General features: G+C 36.4%; 2 protein-coding genes across 4 annotated transcripts in view; one reads left to right on the plus strand and one right to left on the minus strand.

The window, feature by feature from the left end:
* The window catches only part of DOCK4 (dedicator of cytokinesis 4), a 525,542-nt gene extending 512,304 nt beyond the window's left edge, over positions 1 to 13,238 (minus strand). The window contains exons 1-2 of one of the 2 annotated variants that reach the window (XM_054559683.1): positions 13,162 to 13,238; positions 6,813 to 6,903 (exon numbers count right to left, since the gene is read on the minus strand). The gene's annotated coding sequence lies outside the window, so the exon portion shown is untranslated. The remainder of the gene's footprint in view (positions 1 to 6,812; positions 6,904 to 13,161) is intronic. The other variant, XM_024249890.3, reaches the window with a different exon arrangement.
* Positions 1 to 21,925, plus strand: part of ZNF277 (zinc finger protein 277) — a 150,045-nt gene that overhangs the window by 25,834 nt on the left and 102,286 nt on the right. The gene's annotated exons all lie outside the window — the stretch shown is intronic.

Genomic DNA, 21,925 nt, shown 5'->3' on the forward strand with positions numbered 1-21,925 from the left:
GTGAATTGCAAGGAAGAGAAGCAAGGTACCAACTAGACAACCGAAGAAACCTTGTGAAATGGACAAGATGTGTCTATTTGAAGAATTCTAATAAAGTAGTATGTCTGAGATCACTTGCAGATTAACACTTCATGTGGTTTTTGTCCTCTCCAGTACCTGTTCTGAGTTGATGATATACCTACTTTGAACTAATTTGAAAGCTAGATTACAAATGGAATACTAAGAATTGAGGCCACTTCTCTGAGGTTACTGGAAGTGCAAGCATATGTCTATACCCAAACAATAACACACATTACAGTTGATGATAATCTAGGCATTGAAAGGGGTGAGCAAGGGTTAAAACGGTCTGCTCCCTGGGATGCACTTTCCTCAAGATCCCCTTGAGTTGTATATCTGGATGGCAATTTAATATCAGTTTTGTGTTAGAGCAGTTGTGTATCAAACGTTTTTTGCCGTGTCTAAGTCAAAAATATGGTGGTGCACGTCGTATCCCATTGACCTCACTATGCTGAAGTTTTATCTATGGTCAGTGGAGTACTTTGTACTCTTCAGAGTGATGGCCAGTAATTCCAAAAGCCTAAGGTTTTCTGAATGATCTACTCTCGTTATCTCTGCATATTTTGAAAAAGTTTATATTTATTATCTTCTGACCAGTCTAACCCTAATTCATATATTCTCTCTGCCTAAAATAATCTCTTCCCTGCCTGCCTACCTCACCAACTCCTGCTCATTCCTTAAGATTTCATTTAGATTTCACCTTCAACTTTTCTATGAAATGTTCTTGCTGACTCCTTTCCTCCACCCAAAAGGTAAACTTCTACCCAGAATTTTCTTGTTTTATCTTGTTACTGCTTCATTTTCATTATCAATTTCTGATTTCAGCTCAGAAATAGGGATTTCACAATCCGATTGGGATTGGGATTGTGATGCACTTTGCTCTTGTATTTTACGTTCAGATGCCCAGTAAATGTCAGTGTTACTTCTGATTCGCACTTAGATGAGATTAGACATGTGCCTGCTATATGTCCAGTGCAGAAGCTAAGTCACCTCTGGTTCCATCTTATTCTTCTCTGCCTGCTAACCATTGCAAGATACTGTTCTTGCAGGGCCAGTGCTACATTGGCTTTCCTCCACAGTCCTACCCACACTGTTAGCAAGTCATATTTTTTGAAGCATCATTCCATGCTTGATCTCATTTTATCACCTCAACTACTTTTAGCATATAAATGAATTATAAAGCAAAAGTCAAAGGTCATACAACTAGTTTCTACCAACAGCACTGTCATGGGAACTCCTAGATCTATTTACTCTTAGCATGTTATCATTATACAATGATATTACTCCCTTACCAGCAATATTGGCAGTGCTCTTTTTTCAAAGCAGAGGCACTTAAAATGGTTAGAATAGTTGATTTTGGTTTTCAAATTGACTACATGGTTATTATATTTTGATGAACAGTTTTCTGCACAGAATATTCTGAGACTTTACCTCTAAATATTAAATCACAGGTTCCAATATTCTGATTTGAAAATTGAGAACCTAATTGAAAATTGAGAACAACTTGTTATTAATACACCTTTTCTAGTTGTATTCTTTTCAAAATTTTTTTGAATTTTTGGTAATAGGTCTATTATATGAAAGTGTAAATTAAAGTTCTTATTGCTTTTCTGGCTACTTTTTTTTTCAATTATGCTAACTGCTCTCTTGCCTTCCTCTATTCAGTTACTTAGGTAATTTTACCAAAAGGTTTTTTTAGAATCACCTCACTGGTAGTTTGAAATATTTAATATCTTTCAAAATCTGCTTGCTGATTAAAATTTTTTTTCTACTTTACCATGCTTTATTTAGCCAGTTCATTATTAATAGGCATTCACATTATTGCACTTCCTTTTGAAGTTTGAAAGAATACTGCAGTAACCATCCTTGTATTTCTTAAAAGTAGAATTTCTGGGTTAAATTATATGTGCCTTTTAAATTTTGACAAATGTTTTCTGTCTTCGTCCATTTATGCTGCTGTAGCAAAATACCGTAAACTGAGTGGCTTGTAAACAACAAGAATTTATTTCTCATAGTTCTGGGGGCTGGTAAGTCCAAGATCAAGGTACCAACAAATTTGATGTTTGATGAGGGCATAGTTCATTCTAGCTGTCTTTACATGGCAGAAGGGACAAGGCAGCTCTATGGGGACTTTTTTTAAAGAGCACTGTCACATTCATGAAGGCTCCATCCTCATGACCTAAATACCTCCCAAAGGTCCTACATCCTACTATCAGCACATTGGTGATTATGTTTCTACATATGAATTTTAAGGGGACCATTCAGACCATAGCAGTTGCCAAATTTTCATTATTCATAACTGTACTAATTTACACTGCAAGCAATTTGTAGAGATCCCTATCCTTGAGAATGCAGCATATTACCAAAGTTTTTGATGTATGTCTGTCTAGTGGTAGAAAAATGATATCCTACATGACTATTATTTATATTATAAAATTCATATTATTAGATTTTTTATTTGTATTTATTTTACATAGTATATATTTGCATCTTAATATCGACTTATATCTAATTTTCATGTTTGTTGTAAGGAAAGCTGAGCATCTTATATATAAGAGCCATTTGTATTTTCTTTTTTATAACCAGTTTGTCCATGTCCTTTGCCCATTTTCTATTAAGTTGTAAACATTGATTTGAAGGAGTCTTATATAGTAAGGAAATAATGTATTCTGTTTGTTTGTTAATTATTGTTTGACATTGTTATTAATAGCCATCTATTTTTTGCCTGCAGAAATTTATTTTATTCTTTTTGCAAAATTGATCAGTCTTTTGTGTATTACTGTGTTTTACATCATAGTTAGAAAAAAGACAATTTTGCTCCAATATTATTTTTAAATTTTTCATTATTTTATTTTAATGTATTTTTATATTTTGATATTTTGTTGAGGCCTTTAGTCTGCCTGAAATTTATTTTGTGGTAAATGGTGGAATAAGGAAGTTTTTGGGTGGACATGTTTTCACTTCTGTTGGAATTCTACCTAGGAGTAGAATTCCTGTGGTCATATAGTAACTATGTTTGACATTTTGAACTGTCAAACTGTTATAAAACAGCTGTACCAGTTTACATTTCCACCAGCAGTGTCTAGTGCTCTAATTCTCCACATCTTCACCAACACTTGTTATTGGTCTTTTACTATAGCCACCCAAGTGGGTATGAAGTAGTATCTTATTATAGTATTGAATTGCATTTCTCTAGTAACTAATAATATTAAGCATCTTTTCATGTTCTTATTGACTATTTGTATAACTTTTGAGGGAAAATGTCAATTTAAATCCTTTACTCATTTTTAAATTGGGTTATTTATCTTTTTTATTATTTGTAAGAATTCTTTATATATTCTGGATACAAGTCCTGTATCAGTTCTATGATTTTCAGATATTTTCTCCCATTCTGTGGGCTGTCTTTCCATGTTCTTGATGGTGTCCTTTGAAGTACAAAAGGTTTTTTGGTGTTGTTCTTAATTTTAATTATATCAAATGTGTCTTTTTTTTTTTCGTTTAATCACTTGTATTCTTCATTTCCTAACCAAAAAAGCTCTGCCTAATCCAATGTCATTAATATTGACCCCTGTTTTTGTCCCAAGAGTTTTATAGTTTTGCTCTTACATGTAGGTTTGTGATCAGTTTTGAGTTAATTTTTGTGTATGGTTTAAGAAAGTAATCCAGCTTTTTTATTTTGCATATGGATATCCAGTTTCAGCACCATTTGTTGAAAAAGCTACTGTATCAATTGACCATATATGTGAGGGTTTATATCTGGACTCTGAATTCTCTACCACTGATCTATATTGGTCTTTTCTGATGCTAGTACCACACTGTCTTAATTACTGTAGCGTTTTAGTAAGTTTGGAAATCAGGTGAGTGTGAGAGCTTTAACTTTTTTCTCCTTTTTCAAGATATCTTTGACTTAACCTGCTGATTTTTCCAAAATCAGAGCACATCAAAAGAAATACAAATAGCACCAGTAACCCTTTGTTTTAGCATATATGTAATGTAAATAGTCTCTTGAAATTTGTTCTTAATGGATTATTTTTCAGGTACTATCCCTTGATTACGTTAGACCTAGGTACTACTCTGGTCAGGTAGAGTCTGAACATTTATGGGCTTTAGTTTTTTTCTTGTATTTAGAGGTTGAATCAATTAGATACCCTAGGTCCCTAATATAGCTTCTAAAAATTTGGGTCAATAATCCCTCCTTTCATCTCATTATAGTTGAACATGTAAGTATAGGAGAGAAAAAATGTCCTCATTAGTTAGTATTAATAAAACACCCATGTTGTATAATTCACGGTAAGTGTTAAAATGGAAAGCTAGAATGATTGTGAGTGCTATGGCAAATGGCTTGAATTTTGGTGACTCATAAAATTCTATGAGTCCTCATTCACTATTTACTTTCCATATTAGAAATTAAACACAATCTCATCTTTTAAATTACAACCCAAAAGGCAATTTTAGAAACATTTATGTTGTAAAGTGAGGGACTTCGACACACCACTGACAACACTAGACAGATCATCCAGACAGAAAATCAACAAAAAAACACTGGGCTTAAATTGGACTTTAGACCAAATGGACCTAGCAGACATTTGCAGAGCTTTCAACCTCAAAACCACAAAATATACATTATTCTCATCAACGTATAGAACATTCTTCAAGGTAGACCATATGTTAGGCTACAAAAGAAGTCTCAGTAAATTTTTGAAAATCAAGATCACATCAAGTATCCTCTTTGAGCACAGTGGAATAAAACCAGAAATCAATTCCAAAAGGAATTCTCAAAACTACACAAATATATGGGATTAAACAACCTGTTCCTGAATGATCAGTATGACAAAATTAAGATGGAAATTTAAAAAATTTTGAAACAAATGAAAATGAAGACACAACATACCAAAACCTCTGGGACAGAGCAAAAGCAGTGCTAAGAAGAAAGTTTATAGCATTAAATGCCTACATCAAAAGAATAGATCACAAATTAATAACCTAATGTTGCACTTAAAGGAACCACAAAAACAAGAATAAACCAAACCCAAAGCTAGCAGAAGAAAAGAAGTAACAAGTCAGTACAGAACTAAAATAAATTGAAACAAAAAAAAAAATCAATGAAACAAAAAGTTCTGTTAAAAAAAGATAAAGAAAATTCATAGACTGCTCAATAGGCTAACGAAGAAGAGAGAAATTCAAATAAACACAATCAGAAATGAAACAGGAGAAATTACAGCTGATACCACAGAAATACAAAAGATCATCAGAGACTACTATAAACAACACTATGCTCACAAACTAGAAAACCTAGAGGAAATGGATACATTTCTAAAAACATACAACCTCCCAAGATTGAACCAGGAAGAAATAGAAATCCAGAACAGTAATAAAAATCTCCCAAAAGCAACAAAAAAAGCCCAGGACCAGATGGTTTCCAGCTAAATTCCACCAGATATACAAAGAAGAACTGGTACCTGGCTTACCAAAACTGTTACAAAAAGACAAGGAGTAGGGAATCCTCCCTAACGTATTCTGCAAAGCCGGTAACACCCTGATGTCAAAACCAAGCAAGGACACAACAAAAAAAGAAAACTATAGACCAGTATCTTTGATGAACATAGATGCAGAAATCTTCAACAAAATACTGTGAAACAGAATCCAACAGCACATGAAAAATAAAGAAATAACCACCTGCAGAGGAGGCTGAGGAAGATGGATGAATAGACCCCTCCAGCAATCATCCCCACCTATACAAACACCAAATTGAACAACTATCCACACAAGAAAGCACCTTCATAAGAACCAGAAGTTAGGTGAGCAAATCACAGTACCTGGTTTTAACATCATATCAACAAAAAAGGCACTGAATAGAATAGGAAAGACAGTCTTGAATTGTCTAATCTGTCTCTCCCCATCTCTCAGCAGTGGCAGCTTAGCGCAGAGGGTGCTTAGGGGAGGGAGAGCGCAGTAATTGTGGGACATTGCATTGGAGCTCTGTGCTGCCTGGTCACAGTGGAAAGCAACACAGGGCAGAATTCAGCCAGCACCCATGGAAGGAACATTCAGACCAGCCCTATAGCCAGGGGGAACCATCCATTCCAGCCTTTGGAACCTGAGTTCCAGCTAGCACCACCAGCAAGGCTACAGTGCTTTGAGGTCCTAAAGAAATCAGAAAGGCAGTCTAGGCCACAAGTACTGTGATTCCTGGACAAATCCTTGTGCTGTGCTGGGCTTGGAGCCAGTGGACTTGAGGTACATGTAACCCACTGAGACACCACCTGTGGTGGCCAGGCAGGTGTTTGTGTCACCCCTACCCCAACCCTAGGCATCACAGCTTGCAGCTCCCACTGAGACTCCATCCTTGGTCTGAGGAGAGAAGAATGGGAGAGTGAAGACTTTGTCTTGCAATTTGGATGCAGCTCAGCCACAGTAAAATAAAGCATCATGCTGAGTCCTAAAGCCCCCATTCCAGGCCCTGGCTCCTGGATGACATTTTTTACTTAATTTTTTTTTTTATTTCAATAGATTTTTAGAGAGCGGGTGGTGTTAGGTTACAAGAATAAGTTATTTAGTGGTGGTTTCTGAGATTTTGGTGCATACCACCCTGAACGTGCCTGACCTCATCCGTATGACATTTTTAGACACATCCTGGACCAGAAGGGAACCCACTGCCTGAAGGGAACAACCCAGTCTAAGCAGGATTCATCACCTAATGACTAAAGAACCCTGGAGCCTTGAATAAACATCAGCTATAGCCAGGCACTACTCACCAATGAACCTTGGATGAGACCCAGTACTGTGCTGGCATCAGGTGTGACCCAGCGCATTCCCAGCTATGGTGTCCACAGAGAAAGACTCCTTCTGCTTGAGGAAAGGAGAGGGAAGAGTAAAAAGACTTTCTCATGCAACTTGGGTACCAGCTCAGCCACAGGAAAAGAAAGCACCAGTAGATTCCTAAAGTTTCCAGTTCTAAGCCCTAGCTCCTGGACAGTATTTCTAGACCCACCCTTGGCCAGAAGAAAACCCCCTCGCCCTGAAGGGAAGGACACAAGTCTAGCTGGATTTATTACTGCTGACTAAGGAGCCCTAGGACCTTGAGTAAAACTCAGTGGTAGCCAGGCAATAGTTGCCACAGGCCTCTGGTGAGACCCAGTACTGTGCTGGCTTCAGGTCTGACTCAGCACAGTCCCAGTGGTGGTGACCACAGGAGTGTTTGTGACCCCTCTCCCCCCAGTTCCAGACAGCTCAGCATGGAGAGAGAGATTCTGTTTGTTTGGGGAAAGGTAAGGAAAGAGAACAAGAGACTCTGCCTGTCAATCCAGAGAATTCTGGATTAGGCAAACAAAAGCCAAGAGATTTTTGTCAACACCAGACCTGTCCTACAAGACATGCCAAAGGGAGTTATTCAGTCTGAAAGAAAAGGATGTTAATGAACTATAAGAAATCATCTGAAGATGCAAAACTCATTGGTAATAGTAAGTACACAGACAAGTACAGAATAGTATAAAACCGTAATTGTGGTATGTAAACTACTCATATTTTGAGTGTTTTGAGTAGAGGGACTAAAAGATGAACCAATCAAAAATAAGTACTACAACCACTTTTAAGACATAGACAGACAGTATAATAAGATCTAAATAGAAACAATGAAATGTTTAAAAGTGGGAAGTTTTATTGGTTTACAGTGTAGAGTTTTATTGGTTTTCTCTTTGCTTCTTTGTTAGTGTGTTTATACAACCATAGTGTTAGCTTATCAGTTTAAAATAATGGGTTAGAAGATGTTATTTGCAAGCCTCATGATAATCTCAAATCAAAAAGCCTACAACAGATAAAAAATGAAAAGCCAGAAATTAAAATGTACCACTAGGGAAAATCACCTTTATGAACACGAAGACTAGAAGAAAGGAAAGAAGGAAGGGACGACTACAAAACAATCAGAAAACAAATAATAAAATGACAGGATATCAAAGAGATTTCTGTACTCCAGTGTTACATCAAGTTAAAAAAGCTTTTACACAGCAAAGGGGTGGTTAATGGATACAAAAATATAGTAAGATGAATAAGATGTAGTATTTGATAGCACAACTGGGTGATATAGTCAACAATAATTGTACATTTTAAAATAACTAAAAGATATAATTGGATTGTTTGTAACACAAAGAAAAGATAAATGCTTGAGGTGTCAGATATCCCATTTGCCCTGATGTCACTATTACACATTGCATGCCTGTGTCAAAGTATGTACCCCAAAAATATATACACATACTGTGTACCCACAAAAAATTTTTAAGAAAACAAAAACAAATACTACTGAGCTATAGTAACCAAAACAGTACAGTATTGGCATAAAAACAGAATGAAACAGAATAGAGAACCCATAAATAGAATGGAACAGAATAGAGAACCCAGAAATAAATCCATACATTTACAGTGAACTCATTTTTGACAAAGATGCCAAAAACATACATTGTAGAAAGGACAGTTTCTTCAACAAATGATTCTGGGAAAACTGGATATCCATATGCAGAAGCATGAAACTAGACCCTTATCTCTTACCATATATAAAAATCAAATCAAAATGGATTAAAGACTTAAATCTAAGACCTCAAACTGTAAACCTTCTAGAAGAAAACATTGGGGAAACTGTCTAGAGTTTCTTTGCCCATTGGTCTGGGCAAAGATTTTTTTAGTATATCCCAAAAGCTCAGGCAACCAAAGCAAAAATGGACAGATGGGATCATATCAAATTAAAAACCTTCTGTACAGTGAAGGAAACAATCAACAAAGTTAGGAGAAAACCCACAGTATGGGAGAACATATTTGCAAACTATCGTCTGAAAAGGGATTGACAACCAGAATATACAAGGAGTTCAAACAACTCTATTGGAAAAAAAAAAAAAAATCTAATAATCTCATTAAAAAAATGAGCAAAAGACCTAAGGAGACATTTCTCAAAATAAGACATACAAATGCTGAACCAGGTATATGAAAAGGTGCTCAACATAACTGATCGTCAGAGAAATGCAAATCAAAACTACAATAAGATATTATCTCACCTCAGTTAAAATGGCTTTCATGCAAAAGACAAGCAATAACAAATCCTGGCAAGGATGTGGAGAAAGGGGAACTCTTGTACACTGTGGGAACATAAATTAGTGCAACCACTATGGAAAACAGTTTGGAGGTTGCTCAAAAAACTAAAAACATGCAATCCAGCAATCCTACTCCTAGGTGTATACCCAAAATAAAGGAAATCAGTATATCAAAGAGATAATCTGCACTTCCATGTTTGTTGCAGCACTGTTGACAATAGCCAAGATTTGGAAGCAACCTAAGTAAGTGTCCATCAACAGATGAATAGCTAGAGAAAGTGTGATACATATACACAATGGAGTACTATTCAGCCATAAAAAGAATGTGATCCTGTCATTTGCAACAACATGGATAGGATTGGAGGACATTGTGTTAAGTGAAATAAGCTAGCACAGAAAGACAAACCACATGTTCTCACTCATTTGTGGAAGCTAAAAATTAAAACAAGCAAACTCATGAAGATAGAGAATAGAATGATGGTTACCAGAGGCCGGGATGGGTAGTGGTGGCAGAGAGGTGAGGATAGTTAAAGAGTACAAAAATATAGTTAGATAGAGTGAATAAGATCTAGTGTTTGATAGCACAACAGGTTGACTACAGTCAACAGAAATCTATTGTACATTTAAAAAATAAATAGTATAATTGGAATATTTGTAATGGAAATGATAAATACTTGAGGTGAATGGATATCCCATTTCCCCTAATGTGGTTCTTATGCACCATATGCCTGTATCAAAATATCTTATGTACCCCATAAATAAACACATATACTGTTTACCCATAAAAATTTAAAATTTAAAAAAAGATATCTCAATAGGTGCTGAAAGAATATACGGTACAATTCAGCATCCTTCATGATAAAAGCTCTCAAACTAGGCATAGAAGAAGCATGCCTCAAAATAATAAACCCACAGCCAGTGTTACATTGAACAGGAAAAAATTGACAGCATTCCCCCTAAGAAATAGAACAAGTATCCCCACTTTCACCACTGTTATTCAACATAGTACTGTAAGTTCTAGTTGTAGCTATCAGGAATTAGAAGAAATAAAAGGCATCCAAATTGGAAAAGAGGAAGCTAAATTATTTCTGCTTGCTTGTGATAGGTGCTAAAGATGCCTAGATTTTATAAATGAATTCAGTACAGTTGCAGGATGTTAAGTAACATACAAAAATTAGTAGCATTTCTGTACACCAATAACAGTCAAGCTGAGAACGGAATCAAGAAGTCAATCCCATTTATAATACCTACCAAAAACAAAATAAAATAAAATACCTAGGAATACATTTAACCAAGGAAGTGAAAGATCTCTACAAGGAAAACTATGAAACACTGATGAAAGAAATTGTAGATGACACAAATGAATGGAAAAACATCCCATGCTCATGAATTAAAAGAATCCATATCATTAAATTGAACATACTGCCCAAGGCAATCTACAGATTCAGTGCAATTCCTATCAAAATATCAATGTCATTTTTCACAAAATTATAAAAAAATATTTTAAAATTTACATGGAACCACAAAAGAGCCTGAATAACCAAAGCAATCCTAAGCAAAAAGGACAAAGCTGGAAATATCACATTACCTAACTTCAAATTATAATGCAAGGCTACTAAGCAGTAACCAAAAAAGAATGGTACTGGTATAAAAATAGACACATATATCAATAGAACAGAATAGAGAACCCAGAAATAAAGCCACATACCTACATTTAACTGATCTTTGACAAAGTTGACAAAAATATACACTACAAAAGGACACCCTATTCGATCTATGGTAACAATGCTGGGAAAATTACACCGCCATATCCAGAAGAGTGAAACTGGACCCATATCTATCACCATATGCAAAAATTAACTCAATATGGATTAAAGACTTAAATGTAAGAACCTGAAACTACAAAAATTCTAGAAGAAAACCTAGGAAAAAATCTTTCGGACATTGGTCGAGGCAAAGAATTCATGACTAAGACCTCAAAAGCAAATGCAACAAAAACAAAGATAGACAAGTGGAACTTAATTGAACTAAAAAGTTTCTGTATAGCAACAGAAAAAATCAACAGAATGAACAGACAACCTATGGAATGGGAGAAAATACTTGCAAACTATGTATCTGACAAAGGACTAATACCAGAATCCACAAGGAACTCAAACAACTAAACAAGAAAAAAAAAAACCATTAAAAAAGCAGACAAAGGACATAGACATTTTTCAAAAGAAGACATACAAATGGCCAAAAAGCATATGAAAAAAAAAAGTTCTCTAATCATCAGAGATGTGAAGATTAAAACCAAAACGCAGTACCATCTTACAAGAGTCAGAATGGCTATAGTTAAAAAGTCAAAAAATTACAGGTGTTGGTAAGAATGCAGAGAAAATGGGAATATAAACCAGTACAACCATTATGGAAAACATTTGAACATTTGTCAAAGAATTAAAAATAGAACTCTCATTTTATACAGCAGTCCCACTACTGGATATTTACCCAAAGGAAAAGAAATAATGTATAAAGATACCTGCACTCATATGTTTATCACAATACTATTTAGAATAGCAAAGCATTGGAATCAACCTATGTGTCCATCAATGGATGATTGGATAAAGAAAATATAGTGTTATATACCATGGAATACTACTCAGCCATAAAAAAGAATGCAATCATTTATTTTGCAGCAGCATGGATGGAACTGGAGGCCATTATCTTAATTGAAATAACTCAGAAACAGAAAGTCAAATACCACATGTTCTCATTTATAAGTGGGAGCTAAATAATGTATACACATGGACACAGAGAGTGGAATAATGGACATTGGAGACTCAGGTGGGTGAGTGGGATGAGGAACTACCTAATGGGTACAATGTACACTATTCAGGTAATGTAACTAAAAGCTTCACTGCTGTGAGCTGTATCCACATAACAAAACTGCACTTGTACTCACTAAATATATTTTTTAAAGTAAGAAATATGTATACTGTAATAGTCTTTCTGTACAAATAAGATGTACTTCCTATGGCAGTGAGCTATTAAGCCTAATGGAAATATATTTCTAAATATTTTACTCATATTTCTCATAATAAGCAGTTCTCGCTTCTAGGTTCTCTGCTTATGTGACCTATTAGTTTTAAGCACAATTTTTTGGTTATAATTTAAATCGCATATACTTATGTTCACTAAAGCAGACCCATTGACATTCTGCATATCAGTGACTTTTACTTCTTTAAAATTAAAACAGAGAATTTAGTAGACATAAATTTAAATATACACAGAAATAAAAAGAGAAAAAAAAAGGTTAGATGTATTTTCCCTAACCAGTTTTTCATTTAAGTATCATATACATATATAGTTTTCTCTATTATCTCTTTCTTTTACAATACCTGAAGACTTCTGTTTATGTCACCTATTGCCTAATTAGATTAGAATTTATGATCATGTGATTTGTTGATGTGCAGTAACCTACACTTTCTGTTTGTAACCTTGATGTATGCATTAAACATTTTTTTTATAATTTAGTAGTTTAAAGCCTCATAATATACAGTTATTTATATAATTAGGAAAAAATTCATCAAGTAATTATGAACAGTTTTCACAAATGAAATGTAATATGTTCCACCCTTTGTTAACTAGGAAAAGTAGCACAAATCCTGTTTTTTTTCTACTTTGAATACCTAGTTTATTGGCACAGAAAAGATCAAATTGTATATCTTTTGAATAAATGTTGGTTTACAGTGTCCAAAATAATATTTTTTCTCACATCTACTCTTCTTTTGTAGCCTTCCCTTCAGAAACTTCTTGTTCTTGGCTTTCTGATTTCTTACTGACTACTCTTCTCCTGGATATTTTGGCTCACGGACCTTCAAGTCATCATTTCTTCCTTTCAGTTATTCCTTTACCGCTACCCTAAGACAGTGACAGCAGTCAGCACATACATTGTTTTGGGATCAATCCATAGATTCTGAGTGCTGGGGCAACTGGGTAAAGGTGACAGAGAATGCCAGTTGAAGCTGCAACCACCCTTCTCTCTTACCGTGGCTCTATATTATTGTGACCTCTTAGATCCTCTTCTCATGTCCTTTCTAGGCCATTGCAAGGGAGAAGCTCCATTCCATGGTTGTTGTGGATACGTTCGTTTTCTATGCTATGTCGTAGCATAGTGTCATAAACTATGTCATAAACACAAAAGTTTTGTGATCTAGCCTCACAATTCTGGAGGCTGGTAGTCTGAGATCAAGGTGTCAGCAGGATTGGTTCCTTCTCGACTGTGAGGGAGAGTAAGTTCAATGCCCCTATCCTACCTTCTGGTGATTTGCTAGCAACCTTTGGCATTCCTTAATGTATTATCCCAACCTCTGCTGTCACCTTTACATGGTGTTCTCCTTTATGTGTGTGTCTCTGTGTCCAAATTTTTCCTTTTTATAAGGATATCAGTCATATTGGATTATGACCTCTAATGACCTCATTTTTACTTGATTACTTTTGTAGAGACCTTGTTTCCAAATAAGGTCATATTCTGAATACAGTGGGTTGAGACATCGTATCTTTTTAGGGAGACACAATTCAGCACATATCACTGGATATCTTATAATAGCCAATGTCAGAGTATCCAAAACTGGGACACTCACCTTCTTCCTTTGATAAGCATGGTTCCACAACGTAAGGAAGGGAAAGTCTTCTGTTTTCCTTCTTTGCCCCTTACACTGTCACTAAAGAATGTCCAGGTAGTTCTCAAAAATATAATGGTCCAGGAACTACATTGGTATAAAAGGTAAGGCCGAGTACAGTGACTCATACCTGTGATCTCACCATTTTGGGAGGCTAAGGTGGGAGGATTGCTTGAGCCCAGGAGTTTGAGACCAGCCTGGGCAACATGGCAACACCCCATCCCTACAAAAGATACAAAAAAAATTAGCCAGGCATGGTGGTGCACACCTGTAGTCCCAGCTACTCAGAAATAGAAGGCTGAGCCTAGGAGGTCGAGGCTGCAGTGAGCTGTGATGATGCCACTGCACTCCAGCCTCGTGACAGAGCAAGACCCTATCTCAAAAACAAACAAACAAAACAAAACCCAACCAAGGTAAGAATATGGCAAAGGTAAGTATTTGTCCTCAAAGAGCTTAATAGGAAATTTGATATTATAACTGAGTACTAAGGGGAGCAGTCCAAAAGTAAATGGAAGATGAGAAGAAAAGCCTTTGAGGACCTAAGAGAGCCAGTTCTAGAGGACCTAGGATTTAGACCTCATTTGAGATTAGATGATGAATAGTAAAGAAAGGCATTGCAAATGAGGAGGAAGCATGGTGAGTTTGGAGTCTGTGTGGAGCATCAGTTTGTATGGAAGACATAGCCATTGAAGACACTGACTGGAGCAGATTTATATGGAAGCAGGACTTTTCTGTCTTGTTCTCCTTGGTACCTTCAGTGTCCATCCAAATGCTTGGCATACAGTAAGCATGAATAAATACTGATTTAATGAATGACTATTAGAAAGGCAGAGCAAACTATTTTGGTTAGTGAGGAAAGAAAAAGAACATTTATCTTAGGAATGCAAGTCGTTTTAATTATTAGGCCCCAGAGAGACATTTAAATGAGACTGCAGTCATGCCCTGCTACCTGCTTTGAGTTATGTATTCATCTCTTGAAACTGCTTGCTCTTGCCACAAGTACCTACAAATTAACCTAATAATGCCACACTGCACACTGTAACCCATACCCTATAGTTTAGCAATGTATAACCAATCACTAATCAATGTTTCTTTATAAGCCAATGAGAATTCCTGACAAACAACTTTGTATCAGTCCACTCCCTGTCCCCCTTTTTTGCCTTTAAAAATCCACTTGTAATTGCCGCTAAGTGAAGGGTGTATTCAGGGCAACTTAAATCTGTGCTCCTGGGTCGCAGTCTTCAAGTCTGGCCCAAATGAGCTCTCTATTCATTTTTGTCTCAGTTTCTTCCTTTTGGTCAACATTAGCTAGCGTAGATTAAAATAGGTGCAGAAAAGTTCAAACATGATGGAATACAGTGCAGCTATAAAATTTTGAGATAGCAGATTGACATGAGCAAATTGTATTAGGAAGATTAGTCTGAGAGTAACATAAAGGCAGGATGAATTCAAGCTTAGAGTGTTGGAATTTTCTGAAATGAATAATAAGCCAGAACGTTTTGGAAATAATATTGGTGTGAGGCAAAGAAGATGTGAAGTTGGAAATAGAAGACAGACAAATCTAAGAGATACATGTTGAATCATTGAGCACCTATCATGTTATATGACTAAATGTTTTTTTAATTTATTATAATTTAGAATTAGAGAGTCTTTGAGATTGTAACATAATAGGCATCCAGGCACGGACGCTCATGCCTGTAATCCCACCACTTTGAGAGGTGGAGGCAGGCGGATCACCTGAGGTCAGAAGTTCGAGACCAGCCTGGCCAATGTGGTGAGACCCCGTCTCTACTAAAAATACAAAAATTAGCCAGGCATGGTTGCGGGCACCTGTAATCTCAGCTACTTGGGGGGCTGAGGCAGGAGAATCACTTGAACCCAGGAGACGGAGGTCACAGTGAGCCAAGACCATGCCATTGCACTCCAGCCTGGGCAACAAGAGCGAAACTGCATCTCAAAAAAAAAAAAAAAAAAAAGATTTTATGAGACCTTGGATTTTAAAAGCCTCAAATTAGGCCTTACACTTTTTGAGTACTCAATAGGTGTCAGTGGACAAATACAGAAGAAGGTAAATGATGTAGAAGTTTAATTTCCACCTTGGAGAGTTGGGTAATGATTTATCTTTTGTGAGAAGTGTGAAGTCAAGAATCTGTGTTTCTGGTTGTCAGGGAAATAAGAAAATTTAATGTATTTCCAAGATGACTGCAGTACATGCAGGTAGTCTTAGGATATGCCTGTTGATCATGACTGCAGATAGAGACTGGCCCATCTAGGAGAGTGGATGTGGCTCTGAATAGGGGGTGGGGGTTGAGGGGGGCAGGTCTTATATTTGGTTGGTTTTATTTTTTTTTTTTTAATAAAGAGAAAAACAAGCATTAAAATCTCAGGAAGCTCAGTTAAGGGTCAGAAGTATGAACAAGTGCTAAAACAAAGGGGGAAAAACAGAATCATAAAACAACTAAAATAGAGATTTAAACAGAGCTTTAATTTTTCCAATTATAATAATACATTTATAATAACACATCAATAGATGAAATTATGTAACACCAAAAAGTAGAAAGGAAAAGGGAAGAAAATTACTCTATAAATCTACCACCAAGAGATAATCACTGTTAATCTTCTAGTATCTATTCTTCTAGACTTTTCTGTATATGTATGTATAAACATGTATGATGTTTATATGTGTATATATACATTTTTTTAGTAGGATCATTCCATAAATTCTGTTTCCTAGTCTGATTGTTTTAGGTTTAATCTCGTATATCTTGGTACATTTAACTATACATTCAAAAATGATAGTCATCATTTTTGGTGACTATTTAATATTCCCTGAATTCTTAGCTCTTCTTTTCCATCTTGTACATGGGACACCATCTTACTTTTTCTCTCCAGGGACTTCTCTTCATGGAAGAAATTTGCCTTATAAAACACAATCTGGATTGACGTATCTTTTCTTACAAAGTTATCTGTGCTGTTGGTTCTGCCTGTTACTTCCATCCTGTTGATTCTTTTGTGTGTTCGCTAGCCTGTACTGTTAACTCCAAATTCTACATGTCTAGACTTGACTTCACATTCTTTTCTCACTCATGGGTAATACTAGTTGTGGTCCAAAAACTGTCATCCTAACATTCACAGACCAGAGGTTCAACTGTATTGAGCTGCTTTGAGTCCTTCTAGCTAAAGCCTTGGAGTCTCCACAGTTTTCTGTCTAAAGCAATTTTATGTTGCTAGGATGGGCTGAGGCAGGAGGGCACTTCATTGCTAATCTTTTCCCTTTTGTGTTTTAACCAATAAATACATAGCTCCAATGAACAAAATGAGTAATAAAATATTGGCTTTAATACTCAAAATTAGGGGTTCCCTCTTAAGCAATGTTAGTGGATGTGACTTTGTACTGTGTTAAATGAGCCATTTGATCCCTTTCATGCCTCGGGGATTGGAAGAGAGAGGTCTGCTTAGTAGATACTTAAACCAGATAGCTGTGTAAGAATAGCTTTGCAAACTTAGTTGATAGTAGAAAGCATGAGAGAGTCCTGAAAAAGAGAGACCTGGATGATGTGTTCAAGCACAAGTGGTCAAAGAGAAGGAAATAGGAGACAGAGTTGAGTGTTGCGGGAAGTCAGGGACCCCAAATGGAGGGACCGGCTGAAGCCATGGCAGAAGAACATAGATTGTGAAGATTTCATGGACATTTATTAGTTCCCCAAATTAATACTTTTGTAATGTCTTATGCCTGTCTTTACTGCAGTCTCTAAACATAAATTGTAAAGATTTCATGGACACTTATCACTTCCCCAGTCAATACCCTTGTGATTTCCTATGCCTGTCTTTACTTTAATCTCTCAATCCTGTCAGCTGAGGAGGATGTATATCGCCTCAGGACCCTGTAATAATTGCATTAACTGCACAAATTGTACAGCATGTGTGTTTGAGCAATATGAAATGTGGGCACCTTAAAAAAAGAACAGGATAACAGCAATTGTTCAGGGAATAAGAGAGATAACCTTGAACTCTGACCGCCAGTGAGCCAGGCGGAACAGAGCCATATTTCTCTTCTTTCAAAAGCAAATGGGAGAAATATCGCTGAATTCTTTTTCTCAGCATGGAACATCCCTGAGAAAGAGAATGCGCACCTGGGGGTAGGTCTCTAAACTGGCCCCCCTGGGCGTGGTCATCTCTTATGGTCGAGACTGCAAAGGTGAGATAGACTCCAGTCTCCCATAGCGCTCCCAGGCTTATTAGGAAGAGGAAATTCCCGCCTAATAAATTTTGGTCAGACCGGTTGATCTCAAAACCCTGTCTCCTGAGATGTTATCAATGACAATGGTGCCCGAAACTTCATTAGCAATTTTAATTTCGCCTCGGTCCTGTGGTCCTGTGATCTTGCCCTGCCTCCACTTGCCTTGTGATATTCTATTGCCTTGTAAAGCACTTGATGTCTGTGACCCACACCTATTCACACACTCCCTCCCTTTTTGAAACTCCCTAATAAAAACTTGCTGGTTTTTGTGGCTTGTGGGGCATCACGGAACCTACCAACATGTGATGTCTCCCCCGGATGCCCGGCTTTAAAATTTCTCTCTTTTGTACTCTGTCCCTTTATTTCTCAAGCTGGCCAACGTTTAAGGAAAATAGAAAAGAACCTATGTGAATATCGGGGCAGGTTCCCTGATAGTTGAGAGTAGTGTTTTCAGGTACCCTGCCCTGATAATGTTTTATTTTTTAACCTCTGCTCCACTTGTGGGGAGAGGTGAACAAAGAGATAGAAAAGCCTCCTCCCCAACCCTCCCAAGTGGTGGAAGTCTTGCTAAGAATGTTGGTGTGAGTTGCAAAATGAGTGCCCCTCTCACCAATAAACATTAATTTGTATCCAAATCATTTTGCATCTTCTACCAGTCTCCCTTCTTCAAGTCGGCTGTCAGCACATCATTCCCAAGTTTTAAAACCTAGTGCCTCCTGTTTTCTTTTTCAACAAATATCAACTTTTATGTCTACTTTTCTAGCTTATAATTTCCACCCACCTGTATTTCTCACTAACCTTCATATTGCTCAGGTCCTTTTTCTTTGCATTTCTTGTTTCTTCCTCTCTTCCAATCATATAAATCCTGCCTAGCCTTCAAAAACCAACCTGAGGAAGAATCCACACTTGGAACTTTCCTCTACTTGTCAGACCCACAGTGAATTTTTTTCTTCTCAGTTTGCTGCATGTTTATGTGCTAAATTTAATGATTTTTAACTCTAATCCCAGAGATGCCTCAGATCTCTCAGATCTCTCAGAGGAGCCTCACTGGGGATGAAGGACAGTTGGCACAGATGGCACGCTGAAGACTCCCTGTACCCTCTTTAACCTCTTTAACTTTAAAAAGTTTCTGCTCGTACAGATTTTATATAATGGGATTTTATGTGAGATAATTTGGAAGAGAGTTCCATAACTTAAAGTGTTTGAGAAATGTTGCTCTCTAATAATAATACCAACTCATGTGTTACTCAGTCAATGAAATACTGTTACTTGCATTTTTGTTTTATATGTATATGTTTTGTCTCATAAATTACACTGGAAGCTCCTTGAAGTTAGTTATCTTTCTTTTCCCCAATGGGGAAGGATTCTAGGTAGAATCAACAAACCTAGAATCTGGGGACCTGCAATATTCTTTACTAGTGATACCCTTGGACCTGAGACTAAATATTTGATAGCTCCCTTCTTTTGTGTCCTTATGTGAAAAGTAGTAATGAGGTATTAAATTCTTCAGATGAAAGAGTGATTAGGCCTTTGTATTGAAGTGCAGTGCCAAGCAAAGGAGATGTATTCTGTTGATTGATTCATTTTTAAATTTCATTTTGTAGATCTATGAAATTCATACTGAGATTTTAAGTGACACAAGCACTGCCTCTCTCAGTAATATCTCTCATTTTTAAAGACAGCTTATAAGAGAGGGTGGTACATAACACGAAGGAATGGATTGATAAAGTTATGATTTCATGCATCAGCAGCAAGTAAGGAGGATAGATTTTTCAGGAATGCCGCTTCAATTACCAGTTTTTTGTGAGACTGACCGAGTCTTGTGACATAACTTCTCAATCCCATTTATGCCTTTTGGCCTAACTTTTTTACACTGATGCACAATATGTGAACTGGTACATTTTACTGAACTACATGTGTAGCAAAGCCCCATTATTTATGTTTTTCTTACTACATTATTTAAGAAGTATACAGTTAATGAAAGTTCCATTGATTTGCTTATTTCCTTTGGATTACACTACATTTGAGATGCAAGAGGGTAGCTTATTGCAATTAAGAAGTAGAAAAACAAGGCTGCTGAGTGGAATACTGAACTGAGAATAAAGTGCCTTTGTCACCATAGAGCCCCGTTGTTCTTTAAGCATTTTCTTAAAAGAGTGAATGAATGGAGCAGGATAGCGTATTTTTTCTGTGTGCAGTACAAGGGTAGAGCTGTGGATTTCTTGAGTCACTGAGACAGAAAGAAGAAAAACTTAAAAAGAAACAAAACTCTTTTCTGGTTAAAAGGTACTTTATACATATATACCCATAATATCTCTAGGATAAAAATAACTTTGCCCAATTCCTGAAAAGGAATCCTATTGGGTAGAATCAACAAACCTGGAATCTGGGGAAGTACAATATAATTTACCAGTGATACCCTTGGACCTGAAACTAAACATCTGATAGCTCCCTGCTTCTATTTCCTTATCTGAAAAGTAGTAATGAAGTACCCTCATCAGATGAAAGAGTGATTAGACCTTTGTATTGAAGTGCAGTGACAACATATGGTGAAATCCTGACCATGAGATCCAGTAAAAGAAACAAAAGATACTCAGCATTTCAGGCTTTGTATAGTCAATGAGTAAATAAACAAAGAAACAAACCAAAGAGTATTCCCTAAGAACCTAGATGTAGTGTCTTAGGAACTGGGCCACCTACTGAGGATAGAACGATGAATAAAACATGGCTTTTGTCCTTGAGAAAGTCACAGAGAGGAAGCAGGCCTGTAAACAGGCAAATCACAATATGGTTTGATAAGTAGTGTCTTGTGAATGGATTTGATAAGCAGGTATGTTTAACAAGGAATGCCCAGGGAAAAGGTAAATAGGATCTTGACATCTTCAAAGAGGAGGTTGTAATGGAAAAGGCTTCAAAAGGGAGTTATTTTGAAGACTGTATTGCTAGGCATTCAACATCAAATATCAGATGTAAATCTTGGTCCTCTGTTGTCTAAATATAATAATTTAAGAATTTTGCTGTTAGATTTTCTTCTAAAATCAAAGAACTGAAATTTGAAATGGAAAATTTGGAGAAACTTCCATGGAGATAGCATTTTCATTTGCTAACATTGAGTCTAAAATTCTAATATAAGTATCATTACAAACCATAAGCAAACCGATGCATACAACCACCTGTCACTAAAAGCAATTTCTAGTGATACTTGCTCCCCAACCTGTTTAAATCTACCTCTCACGTTATTTTTCTCTCTCTCTGACTCTTCTTAATTTCATTATTTGAAAAACTGAGAGCAGGCCATTCACCTATCTTTCTCCCTTACTCATCTCCTGAACTATGTTTTTTACCTACTTGAGCCCTCTGTCCCCCATATCTAGTTGGGCAAATAGCTCATCCTTCCAACGTAGCCCCCAGCCTCGGGCCATCGTGCCTTATTGTACATAATAAAATCCTGCAATGTTATTTCTGCCACTTTTCCTTCTCATCCTTTCAAAAAGATGTTTTTGTTTTCTTCCCTGAATTGCAAGGAGATTATGCATCTTCTAAAGATGGAGAGATCTATATATGATCATGTCTTATTATTAAATGAGAATTTGTACCTTAATTTATAGAAATACCAGAAATTGTACAATGTGACTTTGCTTTATTTTCTCAGAAATGCTAAAGTTCTTTTATCATCATTATTATTATTATTCAGTTCCCCTCTTTTCATTCACTTGTGTACTGATGACTTCTTTCTAGTTTGTCCCCATAGCAACACTGGATAATGCTAATGAAACTGCAACATCTTAAGCTCTCCCACAGAGCATATCTGTTAAAATAGCCATGAAACACTATTTTCTTTCCTTAAAAGAAATCAGTATTTTGGAATCTCTCCCATGATCAAGACTTAA

The sequence above is a fragment of the Pongo abelii genome, chromosome 6, assembly GCF_028885655.2.
Source record: "Pongo abelii isolate AG06213 chromosome 6, NHGRI_mPonAbe1-v2.0_pri, whole genome shotgun sequence".
Lineage (NCBI taxonomy): Eukaryota > Metazoa > Chordata > Mammalia > Primates > Hominidae > Pongo > Pongo abelii.